General features: G+C 42.0%; 1 protein-coding gene and 1 long non-coding RNA gene across 11 annotated transcripts in view; one reads left to right on the top strand and one right to left on the bottom strand.

Moving 5' to 3' along the window:
* The window catches only part of ANKS1A (ankyrin repeat and sterile alpha motif domain containing 1A), a 171,947-nt gene that overhangs the window by 103,223 nt on the left and 45,486 nt on the right, over window positions 1-23,238 (bottom strand). The window lies entirely within an intron of this gene.
* On the top strand, window positions 7,370-17,369 carry LOC132658236 (uncharacterized). Of its 2 annotated transcripts, XR_009597552.1 has the most exons (3): window positions 7,370-7,473; window positions 8,893-8,995; window positions 13,281-17,369. It is a non-coding gene; the product is annotated as an uncharacterized LOC132658236 (long non-coding RNA). The 2 variants fall into 2 exon arrangements; XR_009597551.1 differs by having other exon boundaries at window positions 8,893-17,369.

The following is a 23,238-nucleotide window of genomic DNA, read 5'->3' as shown; positions in this document are numbered from 1 at the left end:
TTAATCCTTGAAGTCTGAATTATGACTGTTTCATACCTTACTACATTGGCCAGAACTTCTAATATTAAGTAGCAGAGGGCAGCCTTGTTTTGTCCTTGCTTTTGATGAGAACGCCTCTAACGTTGTTGACAGTTGACCTGAGGTAGACACTCCATAACATGTGAAGGAAGTATCTTTTTTTTTTTCCTTTTAAAAATGTATTAGAAATACTGTTTAAATGTTTTTACCTCTATGGATAAAATCATAGTTTTTCACAATGAACCAACTAAAATGTTATCAATAGCTTCCTTAATACCGAATCATTCTTTCATTCCTGAAATAAACCTTATTTGGCACTTATCCATTAGGGCCATGTCAATGAATTCTACTTGAGAGCGTTTTACTTAGGATTAGGACTTTCACATCTGCATTCATGAGTGAAGCTGGTCTAAAGGTGTTGATCTTCTGTGCTCTCATTATTGGGTATATCAGTGTTAGATTTAAGGCGCAGATCACCTGGGCAGCTATCTACCTATTTCTATATTCAGGAATCACTGACATAGAGCACTAAAAAGATTAAGAATCACCAGTAAAACCATCTGGGCCCAGAGACTTGACACGCAGATGCTGGAAGCAGCATTATTTATAGCAATAAAATATTAGAAATAGTCCAAAAGTCCATCAATAGAGAAATAATTATAATAATTAAGGTGTAGACAGAAAGAATTAAGTACCATTTATACTGCTATCTAGTAAGACAGAACAGAGATTACAATATAATGCTAAGGAGAAAAGAAGAAACAACACTGTAAATACTATAGAGGAAAAATATTTATCAGGATAGTGGATTGGATACACAAGCTCACTCCATCTCCTATCTAAAGCTGTGTGAAGTGAAACAATTTCTACCCTATACCACAGATAACTGATAGACATAAAATAGATAGATTCAACCCAAGAAAATTTAAAAAAAAAAAGAGTTATCAAGTCACTGGCAACACTGAGGGGTTCCTAAAAGGCAGAATCGGAAAGCCTAGATCTACAGAGACGCAATGTAGAAGAATGCAAACTAAAATAACCACATACTTCTCTTTGCCTATCAGCCTGGCAAAAATAAAGACATTGTAAAACGCTTGTAAAGATCAGGGAGACAAACTCTTAAACTCAACTGGTATGAGTTTAGACTGGTGAATTCCTCTGGGAATACAATTTGGCAGCATCCACCAAAACCAAAAATAGGCATTCACTCTGGGCCAGCATCTCCACTTCCAGGCAACTATCCAACAGAAACACTTGTACACGTGTGCAAAGACACATCCTTGTGCAGGCCTGCTCCACTGCAGAGTAAGAACTGCAGACCTAACGGCCACCTATGGATGGGCAGTTAGACATCAGGCACACCCAGAAAATAAATAATTACTCAACAGTTAACAACAACAAAGGAAAGACAAGAAAACAAGTTGGACTATGTGTCCTGACAAGGAAAGATTTTGTAAGAGGCACTGTGTAACTGTGAAGTGAAAAAAAGAAGTCATTGTATAATATATAAAAGATGAGGCCTCATTTTACACAGATACACACACACACACACACACACACACACACACACACACACACACGGCAATGCAGAGAGTGCCCGCCGAGCACGGACGCTTGCCTCTGGGCAAGGAAGTAGGGTGGGGAGGCACTGCATCGGGTGAAGGAGGACTTTTAGGTTCTGCTCTTCATTCTGCACACTATTCAGAACACCGTGATGAGAAGGCATTCACAGAGTGGTCTTTTTACAATATTTTTAAATGGTGGGAAGGAAGGCACGTACAGGAAAAAGAAGAGCAAAAAATCAAAACAGTAACAATAAATGGTTGTATATGTCTGACATGAGTCACTTTAATAAGTATATAGGTATTTGGCTTAAAAGCTCAAGATAAATTTTAAGTGAAAAGAGAGGACATGTGTACTCTGACAGCTAAGTTATTTGTTCACTGTCAGTTAAGGAAACCCGTGACAAAGTCAGGAACTTGAGGGACTTCCTGGTGTCCTCATCTTCCATTAAGCTTGGATTCCTGTAGCATCTTCCAAACAAAGAGCTAAAAGCAATTATATCTCTTTGTCACATTTACATCTCATTTCCTAAACCAAAAATTATAAACCCATGCCTGACAATGAACAGAATGTTGGAAAGCGAAACAGATCTAGAAAATTTAGGAGGTGGACTTCATATTTAGAGTCAATTTGCCCCACAAAACAAAACATCATCATTTTTCTATTACAAAACGGGTGACACTGAAATCCAAAAACAATTTGCCCCAAATTATATGCCAAGTCAGTGGCTGATCCAAAACTCTCACTTAAGGCACTCTTGGTCTTTGGCCAACGGGGACTTTTGTCATGATCCAAGCGGACAGCAAGATGGAGTGAAGATGTAGTCACACAACGCTGCACACAACAGCAAGGCAACTGGGATAAATGCGAGGAGCTGGGAAAGAGGAAACCCTCACACGGGTTAGAGCAGCTGGGACGTCAGATCTGTTGGCTCGGGGTATCAGATTAGGAAGCTGCTACTTTTTCAACTTTCTCAATTCAGGTCCCAAAGTAACCTTAGAACTAAGGTTTAGGGACCTCCCTGGTGGTCCAATGGTTAAGAATCCGCCTTCCAACGCAGGGGAGGTGGGTTCAATCCCTGGTCAGGGAACTAAGATCCCACATGCCACAGGGGCAACTAAGCCCATGCACCGTCCACATCCTGAAACTAAGACCCAGTGCAGCCAAAAAAACCCAAAAAAACAGAACAGAAACCCCTGACATTTAAATGGCCCTTGCTTTTAATGACAAGGCAGAACTGAGCAATTCCTCTGTCATTTTCTAACTTTTCCCTCCACGTCTCTGGTTTAGAGGTGGTTAAGTCTGGATAGCCCATTCCAGCACTAAAACTATCTCAAAACAATGAGAAAAGACAAGGCGGAGAGATAAGGAATTTCCTGCAAGAAGCTGCAGCTTTCCCAACTTGGTAAGACCTTTCCCCCTCCTTTTTCTCTAAGCATTTCCTCTAAATGCCTATCTAGAAATTTGAAGGAATGGGAAATATATTAAATAAAACCCAAATGAAAATGGAGAACTGTCAGCTCTCTGTTTGGAATCTTAGCTTCAGACAGGATGGTAGTAACATCCCCCTCCACCCATGTTTCTTCCTTTTTGGAAGCCCAAGAAAAGAGCTATTTACAATCTAGGTCTTCCTCTCTATTGCAGCTGTTCTATTAGGTTTTTCTAAAGCAGTACCAAAGGGCCACTCACTAACAGACAAGGGCAGAACACAACGCACCAAGAGAACCAAGGAAAAAACAAGAACAAAAGCCTAAAAATGGTGCAGGAGATTCCTAAACATCCAGTGCGCAGTCACCACAGCATTCATTCGACTTGACCTAAACCACAGGGAAAATTCTTTACGCTGTGCCGCCATGCTACATATTTTAAGCCCTTTAAGGGAATCCTTCATGTTTCTGAGAGCACAGCAGCGTACAAGAACTGCCCAAGGGCCACCAGTTTGCAACTTCTAACACTTGGTTTTTCCTAACCTGCGACCCCAGAGTGACATGATCTCCATGCAACATAACAAACCCGCTACTTCATATCCATTAAAAATGGCCACAATCTCTTGATGGGACAGGTAAAAATACTGCATTTGAGATGTTTTTACATAAAACAGAGACAGAAAAACTATAAGTTGAAACCAAAGGGGCCAGACTCCCTTCATCCGTGACTACTCTGTGGGATCAGGATCAAATGGTGCCCCGATCAGTGGCTCCTTGCTGGCAGCAAGCCTGCTTCATGTGGTCCAGTCACCTAAGTGCTTACTTTACAGAGTCAAGTAATGGTATCTCAATGGGCCGGCAGGGTCCAATCCAGCTCAACTGAGTGTGCTCAGGCCCCACCTGGCATAGGCCGGAGTGCTACATGGTCTCCACCCTGGAGGAGAGTGAGGAAGTCACACAAGTAAAGAAACGACAGCACAGTGCCTGACATTCTGGAAAGTATGCAAAGCGTAGCTGATGGGGAAACGGGAATACGGGGGGCCCTGCAGAAAAGGAAGACATTTGAGCTGAGCCTTTAAAGCTGAGACAATCAGCCTGGCAGAAGGAGCAAAGAGGAAACAGCCATCAGGCACTCTACTCAATGCTCTGTGGTGATCTGAATGGAAAGGAAATCCAAAAGAGGGGACACACACACAACTGACTCACTTTGCTGTACAGCAGTCACTAACACATTTGAAAGCAACTATACTCAAAAAAAGAGAGGAAACTCAAATTCAAGGTCTCCTTATTAGTCCCAGCAAACTGGGGCAAAGGCAATGACCAGTTCTTTCGAGTGGCTGGAGCATGCCAGCGAATGCGTGCACGGGACGGGCAGGCAGAGCCAAGTCATGAAGGCTCCTATGTGCCACCGGAAAGCTTCAGGCAGGGAATGATCAGATGTGTATTTTAGAAAAATCTTTCTGTTGACAGCTGGGAAGTAACCTAGATGGGAACCTATTAAATCTGTTATTCACCATACTGTTGTGACGGTCTGAAATACATCACAATTGGGGGAAAATCATTATGCTAAGCATTTGCAGAGATGATGGAGACCAGACTAACTTCCAAGTTAGCGATTTGGGCACAAAGTGAGGACCTGAACAAAGAGTGTGGTAGGGAAGCTGGAGAAAAAAGAATAGATTCAATAGAAAAGACAGGATCTAGTGACTAAATGGGGAGAGGGAGTAAACAATTCAGTGGCTAATGAGAGGGTAAATTAAGGAGGAAAGGTAGTGTTGATTTGTTTTGTGATTGTGACAGTGTGTGTTGGGGGGCAGGCACAGGGAGTTTTGTTCTGGGTTAGTTGAGGCTGAAATGAATTTGACTCCCACGTGTAGACGTCTAGTCAGTCGGTAGGTAGATACGACGGTCTAGGCTACCCACTCCAGTATTCTTGGGCTTACCTAGTGGCTCAGATGAGAAGAATCTGTGTGCGATGCGGGAGACCTGGGTTCGATCCCTGGGTCGGGAAGATCCTCTGGAGGAGGGCACGGCAACCCACTCCAGTGTTCTTGCCTGGAGAATCCCCATGGACAGAGGAGCCTGGTGGGCTATGGTTCACGGGATCGCAAAGAGCCGGACATGACTGAGAGACCAGGCACAGCATAGCACATGACGGTATGAAATGCTATGGTTACATGATTAGTTTAAATGACGACACTTAAATGCTGACATGACCTTGTTCAACCTTACAACCATATTATGGTATAGGAAAGTATCAGCACATTATTTCCATCTTAGAGGTAAGAAAACTGAAATCCAAATGCCTTACTGGTTGTCATCCAGCTAATTAATGTGGAATGGAAAGAAAATCCCATGTCTGACTTCTAATGCGTGTCCCTTCCAGTTTATTCAGGCTCTCGACCTTGACGGTTGAGACAAAACAACTTGGACCATGATGTGTCTCCTCTGCATTAGTTCTCAGGAAGTGAAAGACTCTCTGAGCACAAAGGCAGGACAGGGCCTGCTCCATCACCAGTTCTTTGAAGAGGAAGCAATGGCAATGAACTTGAGGGGGAAGAGAGGCTCTCAGCAGCTCTCCATCAGGTCCTCATTAAATCATTAAGGTCTAAACAGGAGTTTGTCTCATCAGTCTTTTTCTGCCAAAGGCGTTCGCTGTTTCCCTCTTTTGGTCATCCTTGCAAAGGCAAACTTATCTCTGAACCTCAGAAAGGACTGGTAGTTCTCCAACACAAGGAAACACTGTCCAAAGTCCGTCTAATTTTACAAAAACTTCATCTCACTCAGATGAATTTGACACATCCTTACTAAAATGCTTTCCACATACTTAACTGTTGAAAGGAGAGAGAAAAAGGAAGCCACTCTCATTGTAAGAGAAGCTGGTGATCTCTGGAGAAAAACAAAACTTACAGACATGAAACAATCATACAAAAAAAACACAAACAATTTTAGTTAACTGGGAAACACTGAATGTGTATTTTTATTTCTGCTCAATCCTCATTAAAATGAGGGTAAAAACAAAAAGAATAGGAGAAAAATAACAGTGAACATAAAATGGCGGTGTTTTCAGAAGATGAAAAGTAGAGAAATTAGCAAAGCTGAAAGAATGAATCCCTGCAGCCAGAGGAGAGGCCAACTGATCAGGGAAGGCTCAGGGATTAGGGGCCCCTGGTGGCACAGGAGCCCAGGGGTGAGGAGGAGCTGGAAACAAGGACCCGATACTAATTCTACACAAGGCAGCGACAGGCCACCAGGTCCCCAGTCACATCCAGGGCAGCCAGAAGACTGTCATTTCTGCACCCCGGCAGGAGAGCTCAGATGCTCAGTCGTGTCCAACTCTTTGTGACCCACGGATTGTAGCCCATCAGACTCCTCTGTCCATGGGATTCTCCAGGCAAGAATGCTGGAGTGGGTTGCCATGCCCTTCTCCAGGGGACCTTCCCAACCCAGGGCTCAAACCCAAGTCTCCTGCATCGCAGATAGATTCTTTACTATCTGAGCTACGAGGAAGCTTAAATAAAAATGACAACCAAGGATGCTGATACATTTGAGGAAAGCAAACATGAAGAGAACACAAAACAAGATAAAGGGACTCAAAGGAACAGAAATAAGAAACCAAATAAAACCTCAACCAAAAAAACGTATTATCACACAAGAAGAGGATTAGAAAAAATTACATCAGTGTAAAGCTTTTGGAAAATAAAAACATGATAGTAGAAATATAAATATAAACAAAGAACTTAATGATAAAGGTGTGTAAATCTTGCAGAAAGTGGAACCAAAAGAAGAGATGGGGAAATTCCAGAGAAAAGATAAGAAAATTAGAGAACCAAAAGTTCCAGAGAAAAGAAAGAGGAGAAAATTATCAAAGAAATAACTTAAATTTTCCCAGAACTGAAGAATGTGAACTTCCAGTTTAAATAGTCCATTCTATACTCAATACAAAGAATAATTTTTACAAAGACCTGTTCCCTGCAAGGCACAATGAAATTTCTAAACACATGGGATAAAGACAATATACTTTCCAGACAGGAAAAATAGTTTGCATACAAAGGATTGAGTGCATCACATTTTCAATTATTTCAAGATTTTCACAAAGTCTTATGGCTTTCATTTCTGGAAGCTATAAGACAAAAAAGCAGTACTTTCAAAATTCAAAAGTGAAATGATTTCCAACCTAGAATTCTATAGCAGACAAAAAGTCAGTCAAGTATAAGAAGAGAGTAAAGATATTTTTAGACATGCAGAGTCTTAAATTTTACCTCCCACACACCCTTTTATCAGGAAGTGACTGGAGGATGAGCGCTGCCAAATAAAAGAGGAAGACAGGCATCCAGGAAGCTGAACAACAACAGCAAAACAAGGCAAAGGGAATAAAGCATGGAGTGGAGTGGGCCTCAGGAATTCCCAGCCATCCTGGAGGATGCCGGGCTCTGGGGACGCAGGAGAACACGAAACTGACGAGGTCAGCTGATGGGTCTGCCTGGGACTTGGAAAAGAGAATTTAGGGATTTAAATTTACGGCTGTAGTTTAGGAATTAAGAGTGAGCTGGATAAGTATGGTTGAATGCCTTCGCTGTTCACCAGAAATCATCAAAACATTGTTAAGTGGCTATACTCCAATATAAAAATAAGAAGTTCTAAAAAAATTCCTTCTCAGCCCAGCCTTGGCTGCATCCCACACAGTTTGATAGCATTTTCATTTAGTTCAGTTATTTTTTAAATTTCCCTGAGACTTCTTAACTCATGGATTATTTAGAAGTGTGTTGTTTAGATTCTAAGCATTTGGAGATTTTCCTGTTGTCTGCTGCTGCTGCTGCTAAGTCACTTCAGTCATGTCTGACTGTGAGACCCCACAGACGGCAGCCCACCAGGCTCCCCCGTCCCTGGGATTCTCCAGGCAAGAACACTGGAGTGGGGTGCCATTTGCTTCTCCAATGCATGAAGGTGAAAAGTGAAAGTGAAGTCGCTCAGTCGTGTCTGACTCTTCCCAACCCCATGGACTGCAGCCCACCAGGCTCCTCTGTCCATGGGGTTTTCCAGGCAAGAGTACTGGAGTGGGGTGCCATTGCCTTCTCCGTTCCTGTTGTCTAATGTTACTGATTTCTAGTTTGATTCCACTGTGATCAGAAAACAGATACCAACTTTTGTCTTACGTAGCTTAGCATATGGTCTATCTTGGTATATGTTCTACAGGCAATTGAAAAAAATAATATGTATTCTGCCAGAGTTATATGGAATGTTTTATAAATGCCTACTAGATCTTACTGAAAAAAAAAAAAAAAAAAAGTGAGCTAGATATAGGAAACTCAGAAAACCACCAAGACAGGTAATACAAGGAAAAAAAAAGAGAGCGAGAGGATTGTAATATACTAATTGCTTTGGCAGGTGAATAATACTAACAGCCATAATAAGACAGACATTAGATACTGATGTAACTAAAAACTGTCATATATCTGAGGATGAAGGGGGAGGCAGCAGACCTAGTGAGTGAAAGAAAGCTAAACCCTGCTCTTCTTTAACAAAGACAGATAAAAATTCTAAAATTTTAAAATCAAGAAAACAGCAAAAGCATAGTAATCAAAAATACAGAGGAAACACCCGAAAGTCAGAGCCAAGAGCTGGAAGCGGCTGCTTTCCCAAAACAGAACTCAAGTGGGCATAAACGGCCCCCTGTTGAGGATGGTGCAGAAATGATTCTGACACCACAAGCCAGGGTGAACAAGTCCTTGTCAGCTGTGAAATGGGTATTTCTGGTCACCTTGGCTTTTGTGGCCGTGTTTTGTGTTCCAAATGTGTGACGAAAGGCAGTGACTTTGAAGGGTTTATTCCCTTTCAAGAGATAAACACAGTGGAAAGGCAACGCCTCATTTTAAACTTACAGGTGATACAACTCACAAACAACTTGGAAGGATGTTCTTCTTGTTCCACAATGCCAGCAAGGAGCTCTCCCCTCTCCTGCCAAGGACAACAGTCTCCTGTTTCTAGTGAGTTAACTGCGCACGAGCCACACCACACCACACACACACCGGCAAGTTTCTGGAGAGCAAGGGCTGTTAGAAACCTTATACATTCACTCCAGTAACTGCTGGGTTCAGTCACTGTACCCAGAAGGGGGAATGGGAATGGAGGCAGGAGGAAGCACAGTCTCTGCATGGCTGTGGGTGTGAGCACCACTGTGGGAGTGCTCCGCTCTGACCACGACGAAGTCATGAGGAATAATGCAAATATAATCACTTTTTTACAAGGCACAGTTCCCTTACCATTTTTGCAATTATTTTGGAGGCCCTTAATTTTTCTTTGATTCAGTCTACTTTAGCCTGGCTTCTTAACACTTCAGCATTCCACTTCTGTCCCACAATTGCAAGAAAGGCACAGAAGTGCTGAACTGCATGAGAATGGTCTCCAGAGTTTAAAATCCTGATTCCCACCGCACTGCATCCTCTACGACAGTAGAGACTGTGCCCCATTCCCAAGCAGCAAGCACACAGGAAATATGCAAATATTTGTGGGGAAGGGGAAAGAAGGGGAAAGCTGCTGTGCTATTCTAGGTGCCTTGTAATAAACAAAACCAAGCCACTGCCCTAAAGAACCTCAAAGGCGCAGAACCAAAAAAATTATAATGCAATGTTAAACCGAAAGTGAAAGTCACTCAGTCGTCTCAGACTCTTTGCAACTCCATCGACTATACAGCCCATGGCACTCTCCAGGCCAGAATACTGAAGTGGGTAAGCCTTCCCCTTCTCCAGGGGATCGTCACAACCCAGGGTTCAAATCCAGGTCTCCCGCATTGCAGGCAGATTGTTTACCAGCTGAGCCACGAGGGAAGCCTAACAATACTGGAGTGGGTAGCCTAGCCCTTCTCCAGCAGATCTTCCTGACCCAGGAATCAAACCAGGGTCTCCTGCATTGCAGGCAGATTCTTTCCCAACTGAGCTATGACGGAAGCCCATAATGCAATGTAGTTCATGCTATAAAAGAACTGTGCAGATGCTGAGGGAACACAGGGACCACTAGATGAATGGCATCAGTTCTCAAGCAAAAAGGATGAAAAGGCTTTGCAACCAGGGAGAAAGGTATGTGATCACACTGCAGCCAAGGTGACCTTTTAAGGGCAAATGCTTCCTAGAAGGCCATGCCCCTACCTTGTTCCTCCCCAAGCCCCCAGTCTATCCTGCCTCTTCAGCACCTCTGCAGCACTGAGCAAAGCTCTCAAGGAACTCCTTCTTTTTTTCCCTCAGCCAAGCAGGATTCTTCATGAGCTACTTGTAGAGCTCCTTGTACTCTGCTTTGATGACAGTGAGCTCAGTTCAGAGCTCTATGTTTGTCCCTATTTGACTGCCTTTCTTACTAGAACCCAAGCAACTTCCGGGCAGACTGGAGTATGTTATGTTTACCACCATATCCTCACTGCCAAGAAAGCACCACACTGGGCACACGGGGAGCTCCAGGAGTAAGAGAACTCTACACATAAAGGCACGAGGGGCCCACCTCTTCCAAGACAGCGATGGTAAATTACTTTAGATCATAGAAACTATTTCCAAGAACTCATATCCTCTATCTAGTTATTCTTGAGTAAAAAATACTACACAAATATCTCTAAATATATGTGCAGATTCATACTACTGTAAGGTAACGCGTTACTCAGGAAGAAAAGCAATGTTCCTTCTACTGTTTAGTGTGGGTACAGGGGGTGAGGGAAGGAGAATGTGTGGTGTGTGTGTACAGAAAAACTTTTAAGAATGGTTTGTTCCTTGGCTTGTCAAAGTCCACAGGCTGAACTGAGCTGGGCAGGAAGGCAAGATGCCTTTGTCCGTCACTTTTGGGAGCAAAGATTTCTCCAACTCAGGGAAGTCATAAATCCTGGCTTGTATCTGTTGTTCCAGCATAATTATTAACAGCATCCTGGCCTGGACAATAAATTATATGGTCACTTTACTCCATCCAGATTTTGAGACCCCTTTCTTGAAATTTTGAGTCTAAAAGACCTGAAAGTAAGAGGCAGTATTAAATGTTTACTATGATCCAAGTATACTTTCAGTGAATTAAATAACTCACTATTTACTTCCTATCAGAACCATATAGACGAACCCAAGGGAACTGGCAGTATGGGGTGAATAATCTACCCGCTGTCCCAGATCTGGAATGGGTGACACTGGGTTTAACCCTAAAATCTTAACACTGTGCTACATACAGCTTCTTGAAAACCACTCTCTGGGCTGTTTTTCTCATTCCTGAGTAAGACAAACTCTCCACAGTTCATACACTTTCATTTCCGCCCAGCTTTACGTTGCCCGATCCTCATTCATTCTGCCTTACTCTTTTTTTTCTCTCTAGGGGTACAGGAAACCAATAAAGAGTCTTGAGAGAGGCACTATACCCTAGATAGGAACCAGATCCCAGGGGGAAATGATTAGACGTAGTTAACCAAAAGACTCCTATTAACATTTCCAGAAATCCAATTAGCTGACAAACCTTGTTACTTAGAGGTAACTATTGAAAGCATCATTACAATGAGAGCTACAAGCTGACTGAATTCATTTAATCTTAAAATATTTAAGACGATTATTTCGTTGTTTTGAGGAAATTAAAATGATCAAAAAATTTCAATATAGAAATTAATAATGTAAAAGTGTACATCTAATGTATACCTCAAATGAAATTTATTATCAGATTCTAGGTCCTACATAAACCACAAATATTTCCTAAATGTACCAAGCACCACAACAGAAACAGTGTTCTGAATGTTCCTAATTTGTAGGCTGAATGTCAAAGGTCTAAATTCTTTTTCATACAAGCAACTTACCCATAAGAGTGAATCCTGGACTTGACATGTTGGATCAGCTAAAGATCATCTAAACTTTATGTAAAACAGAGATGTCACTTGTCCTACCCCTACCCTGAGAGAGCTATTTTATGGAATAAACAGGATAATGCATTTGAAAAAAAAATTGTAAACCGGGATCTAAAATATAGTTTGGCATCAATGTCTAAAGTGAAGCAAAACATTCTAAAGAATGAGACCAGTGTATACGTGCTGACGTGAAAAAACCTGTAAGATGTAGAAGTGGGAAACACACCTGCACAATAGTATGTAGAGTGTGATGTCATGCAGTAAGAACAGTGCGTTTTTCTATGCCTACACGAACATATGGAAGGCTATATACCGAACTGTTAAGACTGACTGGTTCTAGGGGTGAGGCCTGAACTACTTTTGTAATCACACACACACACACACACACACACACACACACACACACACACACACACACACACACACACACACACACACACACACACACACACACACACACACACACACACACACACACACACACACACACACAGACTCTCTTCTTGACCAAACTTTATTATGGTTCCTCTGAACATTCTTTTCAACTAGGCCTTGATTTTGGTTCCCATCCTACCTTTGACTTGCCCAGCTAGCAAGAATTCTGCTAAGTAAGTTTATCAAGAGTTCTCCCACCTTTGATATCTGATGAAGTTCCCCATCCCTCCTCTTTGATGTCTAAGTCCTCCATCTGCCTTTAGCAAGAATCCTGTTGGGTCAGTTTAGCAAGAATCCCCCTACCCTTGATGTCTCCTCTGAATAATTTTCCATCCACTGACTCATTCATCCTTTTTGCCAAAATGCTCCTTGCTGTATCTGAAGATGAGCCTCTCTCCCCTAAGGCAATACTCCTACTACAGTAGTCTCAAAGTCTTCCTTACTGTTTTACAATTCTAAGAACAACTTTTTCTTTAACAACACACACAAAAAAACCCCACACACACACCACTTTTTCTTTTTTAAGTGAAGTCAGATCTATTCTAGAGAGATGGGCTTCCAGTTACAAGATTCTTACTTAAGACAGTTCTTTTAAGAAGGGGTTCTGGAGTAAATTTATTTCTGGGTTTGGCCTCCTTTTAAAAAAACCTCCTGTGGTCTTTGATTTTTCCAGTCTCTGGTGGATGAAAATCAATTATTCCCATTTGCTTCTGAATGGAGCTCTTCAATCACAGAGGCTATGAATAAGCTTGCCAAACAACTGCAGTACCAGTCCCCAGGGGAGGGTACCAAATAGGTCAGTGATTTCAAAGGCTGGGGGATTTTAGAAGACGTTATTGGAAATGTACAAAACGGTAACGAGCTGCTGGTTTAGGTGATGGTGAGATTAGGGAGATGAAAGAGTCAACAGAGGGTTACCAAATCCCAGAGAGCCTACCTTCTAAACCAGCTTACAAATTCATCCCCATCTCCCCATTTCCAAGGAATTCCCTGACGGCTCAGATGGTAAAGAACCCACCTACAATGCAGGAGACCCAGATTTGATCCTGGATCAGCAAGATGCCCTGGAAAAGGGAATGGCTACCCACTCCGGCATTCTTCCCTGGAGAATTCCAAGGACAGAGGAGCCTGGAGGAGGGTTAGCAGGTCGCAAAGGGCAGGACACAACTGAGACTAACGCTCCACTTTCCTCATTTCCAAAGTCACTGCCTTATGCCCGAAATAACCTCCCAAGAGATCTTACTGCAAGTCTGTCTACTGACAACATCAAACATACTCTCTGAAATGCAGCATCCAAACCTGTTCAGGAGTGAGTCTACGGCAACAGACTCGAGGCAAATATCATCATTTACTCTGAACCAAGAGAGCTATGATACAAGCTACCACTCCCTTCTCAGAATCACTGTATTAAGAATCTCTTCTTTGCTTTAGTTCTGTGTAGCCAAGGTGACTTCTGTAAGCTGATTATTTCCTTTATAACAGTTACACCCTATTCTTAAAAGAGATATGGCATTTATTTCTGAAAATAATACTTACAGTTTGCTGCCTTAAGCTTTTTCGCTTAAACTAAATTTTAAAGTTATTTTTCCATAATTTAGTAGCACTATAACCACTTCTGTCAGTGAAAATAGATGAACAAGGCATACTACTTTGGAAAATTAAAAGCACACACAACAGGAAGTTGGTTTACTAAGTCCAGGTTTTCTCCCTTTCTTTGTCCCTATTTGTAATGTTTAATTTAATTCCAGAGCCTGTCCCAGGGACTCTTCTGAGGTCTGTATTTTAATCAGCCTCCCAAATCTGCTCTATTTGCCAAATTCCTTTTCTAGTATTCCCAAAAGGCACTCAGTATCCTGTCCTTGGAGTCAATCCAAAAATAAGCACTCATTTTGGATGACTAAGAACGTTGGCAAACACCTGGCTAAAAAGCAAAGCCAAGCTATGTGTAGCATTTACCAACTGAGGAATACAAGACTTGATCATGAAGGTTACAAAGAAAACATTTTCTGAGACTGGAAGGCTTTCCCACGAATAGCTTTTCGCTTCTCAAATTTTAAGTGTACCTAAGTCAAGAGGCAGCCAATTACAACAACCAAACCTCCATATGGGAAGAAACGCAGCTTCACATATCAAAGAACAAGAGGAAAGTCATATCATCTGCTGATGGCCAAGAAAGTAAAGAAGCCCAAGAAGGCTTCACTGAGTCTAACAGATGTTGTCTTTTAGTACAGCAGCTACACAGAGAGTCTGCTGTGAACTAAGTATGGTGCCAGACACCTAACATGTATCTGCTCTACTTTTCATACTCAATAGTAAAATAAGAACTTGCATTTCATAAACTTTCACATGCTCGGAGAGATGAAGCTAAAGAGAAAGGCGAAGGCACTGCCCAAGGACGCGTGGGGAGCGCAAGCCGCCAGCACGTGGCCTCATCCTGCCTGGCCCTTAAACCGGGTCACTCTGCTCTGTTGTTGCTGTTGTTCAGCTGTTGTGTCCAACTCCTTGTGACCCCATGGACCGCAGCACGCCAGGCCTCCCTGTCCTTCACCATCTCCCGGAGCTCGCTCAAACTCATGGCTGTTGAGCCAGTGATGCCATCCAGCCATCTCATCCTCTGCCACCCTCTTGTCCTTTTGCCTTCAATCATTCCCTGCATCTGGGTCTCTTCCACCCAGCTCTTCACATCAGGTGGCCAAAGTATTGGAGCTTCCGTTTCAACATCAGTCCTTTCAGTGAATATTCAGGACTGATTTCCTTTAGTCTTAACTGGTTTGATCTCCTCGCTGTCTAAGGGACTCTCAACAGTCTTCTCTGAAACCACAGTTAAAAAGCCTGGCCTTCCTTATGCTCCAGCTGTCACACCCATACACGACCACTGGGTGAGCCATGGCTGCGACTACATGGGCCTTTGTCAGCAAAGTATGTCTCTACTTTTTAATATGCTCTCTAGGTTTTCTATGTCTAGGTTTAATATGCTGTCATAGCTTTTCTTCCAAGGAGTATCTTTTAATTTTATGGCTGCAGTCACCATTGATGGTGATTTTGGAGCCCAAGAAATATAGTGTCACTGCTCTCACTCTCCCCATCTATTTGTCATGATGTGATGGGACTGAATACCGTGATCTTCATTTCCTGAATGCTGAGTTTTAAGCCAATTTTGTCAGTCTCCTCTTTCACCTTCATCAAGAAGCTCTTTAGTTCCTCTTCACTTTCTGCCATTAGAGTGGTATCATCTCTATAAGTGAGGTTGCTGATATTTCTCCCAGCAAAATGGATTGCAGTTTGTGATTCTTCCAGCCCAGCGTTTCTCATGATGTACTCTGCATATAAGTTAAACAAGCAGGGTGACAATATACAGCCTTGATGTACTCCATTTCCAATTTTGAACCAGTCTGTTGTTTCATGTCCACTTCTGTTGCTTCTTGACTTATACACAGATTTTTCAGGAGATATGTAAGGTGGTCTGATATTTCCATTTCTTTAAGAACTTTCCACAGTTTGCTGTGATCCACACAAAGACTTTAGTGTAGTCAATGAAGCAGAAAGGTTTTTTCTGGACTTCTCTTGCTTTTTCTATGATCCAACAGATATTGGCAATTTGATCTCTGGTTCCTCTGCTTTGTCTAAACCCAGCTTTTACATCTGGAAGTTCTCTGTTCATATACTGCTAAAGCCTAGCTTAAAGGATGAACATAACCTAACATAACCTTCACATAATATGTGAAATGAGGGCAATTGTATGGTAGTTTGAACATTCTTTGGCATTGCCCTTCTTTGAAACTGGAATGAAAACAGACCTTTTTCAGTCCTGTTGAAAGCACTGCTGAGCTTTCCAAATTTGCTAATACACTGAGTATAGCACCTTCACAGTATCATCTTTTAGGATTTTAAATAGTTCAGCTAGAACTCCATCACCTTCAGTAGCTTTGTTCGTAGCAATGCTTCTTTCTAAGGCCCACTTGACTTCATACTCCAGGATGTCTGGCTGTAGGTGAGTGGCCACACTATCGTGGTTATTCAGGTCATTAGGACCTTTTTCATATAGTTCTTCTGTGTGTTTTTGTCACCTCTTAACCTCTTCTGCCTCTGTTAGGTCCTTACCATTTCTGTCCTTTATCGTGCCCATTCTTGCATGAAATGTTCCCTTGATCTCTCAAATTTCCTTGAAGCTGAAGTTGACCAATTCTATGAAGATCTACAAGACCTTTCTAGAACTGACTCCCCAAAAAGATGTCCTTTTCATCATAGGGGACTGGAATGCAGAAGTAAAAAGTCAAGAGCTACCTGGAGTAATAGGCAAGTTTGACCTTGGTGCACAAAACGAAGCAAAGGCTAACAGAGTTTTGTCAAGAGAACACACTGGTCAAGGCAAACACCCTCTCCCAAAAACACAAGAGATGACTCTACACATGGACATCACCATATGGTCAATAATGAAATCAGACTGATTATATTCTTTGCAGCTGAAGATAGAGAACCTCAACATAGGCAGCAACAACAAGACCCAGAGAAGACTGTGGCTCTGATCATTAGCTTCTTATTGCAAAATTCAGGCTTAAATAGAAGAAAGTAGGGAAAACCACTAGGTCATTCAGGTATGACCTAAAACAAATCCCTTATGATTATATAGTGGAGGTAACAAATAGATTAAAGGGGTAAATCTGGTAGACAGAGGACCTGAAGAACTATAGACGGAGGCTCGTAACAGTGTACCAGAGGTGGTGATCAAAACCATACCAAAGAAAATGAAACGAAAGAAGGCAAAGTGGTTACTCTATTTACCACCTACCAAAATCAACAGTCTGATAGATTTAAACGTTTCATATAACCATTCTGTTAATAATGAAAGCCTTAGAAAGTCTATGGACTCCAAAAATTTCTGACAGTATCTCTGTGTTGACAGTCCTAATACATATGCCTTTGTGCACACACATGCTTAGCAATTACTGACTCAAAGCCAAGACTAATATGGCTCTAAACTGAAATATGAACTAAAAACACCACATTCTAAGCTGGTTCTTTAGAAACTTCACCACAATTAATAAATGTCTAGCTGAGCTAACCAAGAAAAAGAGAGAGAGAAGATACAAATTACTACTACTAAAAATGAAAGAGGGGCCATCACTACAAACCCCACGGACTTTAAAAGGATAAAGGAATATTATGAACAACTCTACGCCCACAAATTTGGAAAATTACATGAACTAATTTCTACCAAAATTCATACAAGAAGAAATAGTGCATCTGAATGGGCCCATATTTATTAAAGAAACTGAATCAATAATTAATGACCTTACAAAACACAAAGCACCCAGCCCAAATGGTCATACTGGTGACTCTACCACACACTGAAGAAAAGAAACCAATTCTCTGCAATCTACTCCAGAAAACAGAACCAGCAGGAACACTTCCTAATTCATCCCATGAGGCCAAAATTAATACTATACATTAATAACAAACTATTAGAAAGAGAAATAAAGAAAAAAATCTCACTTATAATTGCATCAAAAACAATGAAACATCTAGGAATAAATTTAACCAAGGCAGTGAAAGATCTGTACACTGAAAGCTATTTTAAAACTCAACAGCAAAAAACCTCAAACAATCCAATTTAAAAATAAACAGACTTTCCTGGTGGTCCAGGGGCTAAGATGATGCACTTTCACTGGAGGGCTGGGGGTGGGGGGGGGGATGTAGGGGGTGCAGAGGGGTGGCGTAGACCAAAAAGAAAAAAAAGAAGCTCTGAACAGACATTTTTTCCAAAGACATACAGATGGCCAACAGACAAATGGAAAGATGCTCAGATTACGAATCACGAGGGAAATGCAAATCAAAACCACAATGAGATACCACCTCATATCTGTCAGAATAGTTATTACCAACAAGACGAAAACTATCAAATGCTGGCAAGGAGGCAGTGAAAAGGGAACCCTTGTGTAGTGCTGGTGAGAATGGGAACTGATGCAGCCACCGTGGAAAACAGTACAGAGGTTCCTCAAAATTCACTGCGGTGATCATTTCACAATGTATGCAAATACTGAATTATCATGTGTACATATAAAACTAATACAGTATTGAATATCAATTATATCTCAATTTAAAAACAAAGAAAGATGGACTTTTCTGCTGCAATATTGGCTAGGATTCCACACTCCCAATGCAGGGGGCAGGCGTTCAATCCCTAGTCGGGGAACTGGACCCCACATGTCGCAACTAAAGGTGGAAGAGCCCGAGTGCTGCGACTAAGCCCTGTGCAGCCAAATAAGTAACATTAAAAAAGAAACAAAACAAAAAGTCAACAATTTACAAATGGGCAAAAGATTTGAACAGACACCTTACCAAAGATTTTCAGACAACAAAGAAGCATATGAAAAGCTCTCCGACATCATATGTCATTCAGTTCAGTTCAGTCGTGTCCGACTCTTTGTGACCCCATGAATCGCAGCACGCCAGGCCTCCCTGCCCATCACCAACTCCCAGAGTTCACCCAAACCCAAGTCCATCAAGTCAGTGATGCCATCCAGCCATCTCATCCTCAGTCGTCCCCTTCTCCTCCTGCCCCCAATCCCTCCCAGCATCAGTCTTTTCCAATGAGTCAACTCTTCGCATGAGGTGGCCAAAGTACTGGAGTTTCAGCTGTAGCATCATTCCTTCCAAAGAACACCCAGGGCTGATCTCCTTCAGAATGGACTGGTTGGATCTCCTTGCAGTTCAAGGGACTCTCAAGAGTCTTCTCCAACATCACAGTTCAAAAGCATCAATTAGGGAAGTGCAAACTGAAACAACAACAGTTCTTATCTTTCATGCATAATCGGCCCTTTCTCCTCGAGGGGCCCTTGGAATAAACCTTTCTCTGCTCCAAGTAAATAAAATAAAATAATAAAATAAAACAACAATGAAACACAAGTATGGACCTATTAGAATGGCTAAAATCCAAAACACAACACCAAGTGCTGGCAAGCATATGGAGCAAGGAGACTCACTGTTGGTAGAAACACAAAGTGAAAACAGCCAGTTTGAAATTTCACTTGGCAGCTTCCTTCAAAGCTAAATATAGGTAATTTACCACGTGATCCAGTAAACAGTCCTAGGAATTTACTCATGAGCTGAAAATTGATGTCCACACAAACACCTGCATGTGAATGTCTATAGCAGCCTTACTCATAACTGCCAAAACTTGGAACTAATCAAGATAACCTTTAGTAGGTGAGTGAATAAACTGTGATATATCCAGATAACAAAATATTATTCCGCAACAAGAGGAAATGAGCTAACAAGACAAAAAAAGACACGGAGGAACCTTAAACACGTATTACTAAATGAAAGAAAACAATTTGAAAAGGCTACATACTGAATGATTCCAACTATATGACATTCCATTAAACTAGAGATAGTAGACAGATCAGTTCCCAGGGGTTTAGGAGGTTTCCAGAAAGGATGAACAGATGAAATACAGACCATTTTTAGGTCAGTGAAACTATCTTGTATGATACTGTAGTGGTGGATGCATAACTCTGTATTTGTCAAAACTCACAGAACTGTACAATACAAAGAGTGAACCTAACAGATTTTCAGTTCAGTTCAGTCACTCAGTCGTGTCCGACTCTTTGCGACCCCATGAACCGCAGCATGCCAAGCCTCCCTGTCCATCACCCATCACCAACTTACTTACCAACTTACTCAAACTCAGCTCCATTGAGTCAGTGATGCCACCCAACTATCTCATCCTCTGTCGTCCCCTTCTCCTCTCACCTTCAATCATTCCCAGCATCAGGGTCTTTTCAAATGAGTCAGTTCTTCCATCAGGTGGCCACAATATTGGAGTTTCAGCTTCAGCATCAGTCCTTCCAGTGAATATTCAGGACTGATTTCCTTTAGGATGGACTGGTTAGATTTCCTTGCTCCCCAAGGGACTCTCAAGAGTCTTCTCCAACACCACAGTTCAAAAGCATCAATTTTTCGGCACTCAGCTTTCTTTATAGTCCAACTCTCACATCTATACATGACTACTGGAAAAAACAAAGCTTTGACTAGATGGACCTTTGCTGGCAAAGTAATGTCTCTGTTTTTTAATATGCTGTCTAGGTTGGTCATAACTTTTGTTCCAAGGAGCAAGTGTCTTTTAATTCGATGGCTGCAATCACCATCTGCAGTGATTTTGGAGCCCAAGAAAATAAAGTCTGTCACTGTTTCCACTGTTTCCCCATCTATTAGCCATGAAGTGATGGGACCAGATGCCATGGTCTTCGTTTTAACAGATTTTAGTTAACAATAGCACATCAATATTGGCTCCACTGAGGCTTCCAAGGTGGCGCTAATGGTAAAGAACCCACCTGCCAGTGCAGGTAGACGTAAGGGACACAGGTTTGATCCCTGGGTTGGGAAGATCTCCTGGAGGCGGGCACAACAAGCCATTCCAATAATCTTGCCTAGATCCCATGGACAGAGGAGCCTAGTGGGCTACGGTCCACAGGTTCACGAAGAGTCGGACATGACTGAAGTGACTTAGCACACACACACGCATTGGTTCCATTACAACAAACGTACCACACAGTAAAGATGTTAATACCACAAAGACATACAGTAACTGGGGAAACTAGTGGGGGGGGGGGGGGGGGAGGTGAGAGAGAAAAGGAGCATAGCACTGTCTGTACTTTCTGAGCATTTTTTTCCTATAAACCTAAACCTGCTCTAAAACATGAAGTTTATTAAAATATCACCCACTCTCTAAAAATGAACACTCATGTCGGAAGTAATGATGTACAATGTATAATCCAAAACATGGGAAGAAAAGAATCAGTATCAGGATGAATCATCAAGGGTGGCACAATTTAAAAGCAAATCAGGATCTTAACTTTCCTTCAGCTACCTGCAGGTTTCAGTTCTTAGCTCAGGGATCAGTCTAAAAAACATAGATGCAATTACACAAAATCAAAATATTACAGAGAAACTACAGAGACCCCCTACCCCACGCACTCACTCTTTAGACTGAGAGCATGGAACCTAAATGTTTAAGTTCCTGTCTCAGCCCCCAGAAGCCAACAGACCTCATCGCTGCTAAGTGACTAACCTCAGATCTAGACCATAAACCCAGGAAGAGTATCTGAGCTCTGGCCACTCCTAACGACTGTTCACAGCAAATCTCCAATTACTGTGTCATGTGCTAAGTCACAAGTGGTTCTAGACAAAGCTGGTAGAGAAAAAAAAAAAATCTCCTTTGGAATTTAGTTCCTCAAAGTAATGAAAGATGGCCAAATGTGGCCTAGTGCTCAGAAGACACCAAAGGATGACGTGAAGAATTCCACCTGACTGCTAAGCTACTGCCAAAGGACTATGAAGGGAAATGAAACATAGCAAGTTCCAAAAACTGAAGGCAACCAAAGTGCTTAAAACCCCTCTGTATGCAAATTCCTCAAGGTTACAACTAGGACAGTGTTACTTAGAATCTAATATACTGCTTTGTAGGCTAAGGACATTGCGAAGCTCTAATGTGCTGTCTCTCTCCTAACACCAGCAGCAGCTACACCGAGAACAGCTCCTGGCAGAGCCGGCTCTCAAGGCCCTGACTCTGGACAGTGTGCACTCCCAGCACAAGCTGGCCACAGCCCCCTGAGCTGTCCTAGCGCAAGTGACACACTCTGCAGCTCCGTGACATCTCTGAAATGTCTTTAAAGAATGAGCAGCTGCCAACTTTAAAGACTGACTAAAGTTGTACTAGGAATGTCAGGAGTATTGAACTTCAGAGAATCTGATGTAGCCTTAACAGATTAAAGAAGAAAAATCACATGTTCGTTCCTCTCACTAGATTAAAAATATTTTACAATTCAACCCTCATTAATAATAAGAAAAAAACTTCAAATTAACTAATGTCAGTAATATATTAAATGGAAAAAAACAAGTTGCAGATTATGTATCACCATTAAAACAAAATAGAATCAATTTATCTAAGCATGTTAAAAAAAATCTGAAAAAATATACATAAAACTGCTGGAAGGATTGAAGGAAGGAAGAGAAACAATGGATTGTTATATTGTTCGACTTTTTCTGTCATAAGGATGTATTAGTCTAACAAATTTAAAATGTATTTTTATTCTAGAAAAGTTAGAATCAACAGCACTCCTAATCATGGCCCATTTAACTTTATATCACACATACAAAAAAGGCCATCTACTAAGAATCATCAGGAAAAAAGCATTGCTCAAGTATACAGACCCGTGCAAATAAATCCTCTCTCATTCCCATGTTCCTCTAATCGGTCATGTGTGTCACATGCAGACTCCCACAGGTAACTCAAGGACAAAGGTCATACCATACCAAGTACATCGCCCTGAACACTGTGCAGACTGATTCAACACATTTTCCAAGTGAAACAGCACATCCCAGACTTCTTGGATCTTTGTTCAGATCTGAGAACTACACTGGACAACTCAGAGTGCTCAGTGAGGCTGCTGCTGCTGCTGCTGCTGCTGCTGCTAAGTTGCTTCAGTCGTGTCCGACTCTGTGCAACCCCAGAGACGGCAGCCCACCAGGCCCCCCTATCCCTGGGATTCTCCAGGCAAGAACACTGGAGTGGGTTGCCATTTCCTTCTCCAATGCATAAAAGTGAAAAGTGAAAGTGAAGTCACTCAGTCGTGTCTGACTCTTCACGACCCCATGGACTACAGCCCACCAGGCTCCTCCGTCCATGGGGTTTTCCAGGCAAGAATACTGGAGTGGGATGCCATTCCCTTCTCCGACAAATGGTGGCCAAGTTCCCAAATGAGTCCATTAAAAGGGGTTCTGATCACCAACTCCAATGTAGGGGAGAAGGTTGCCTCACATGCAGGAGCCTGTGTACAATAAAGCAGTGTACTGTAGATCAGAACACACAGCTGGGTGTTCACAGCTCAATGCAATTCCGACACTATGTACCGGGGACAACACAGATCCCACAGGCAAAGG

The sequence above is a fragment of the Ovis aries genome, chromosome 20 (assembly GCF_016772045.2).
Source record: "Ovis aries strain OAR_USU_Benz2616 breed Rambouillet chromosome 20, ARS-UI_Ramb_v3.0, whole genome shotgun sequence".
Lineage (NCBI taxonomy): Eukaryota > Metazoa > Chordata > Mammalia > Artiodactyla > Bovidae > Ovis > Ovis aries.
This window is presented reverse-complemented; position numbering and strand designations above follow the sequence as displayed.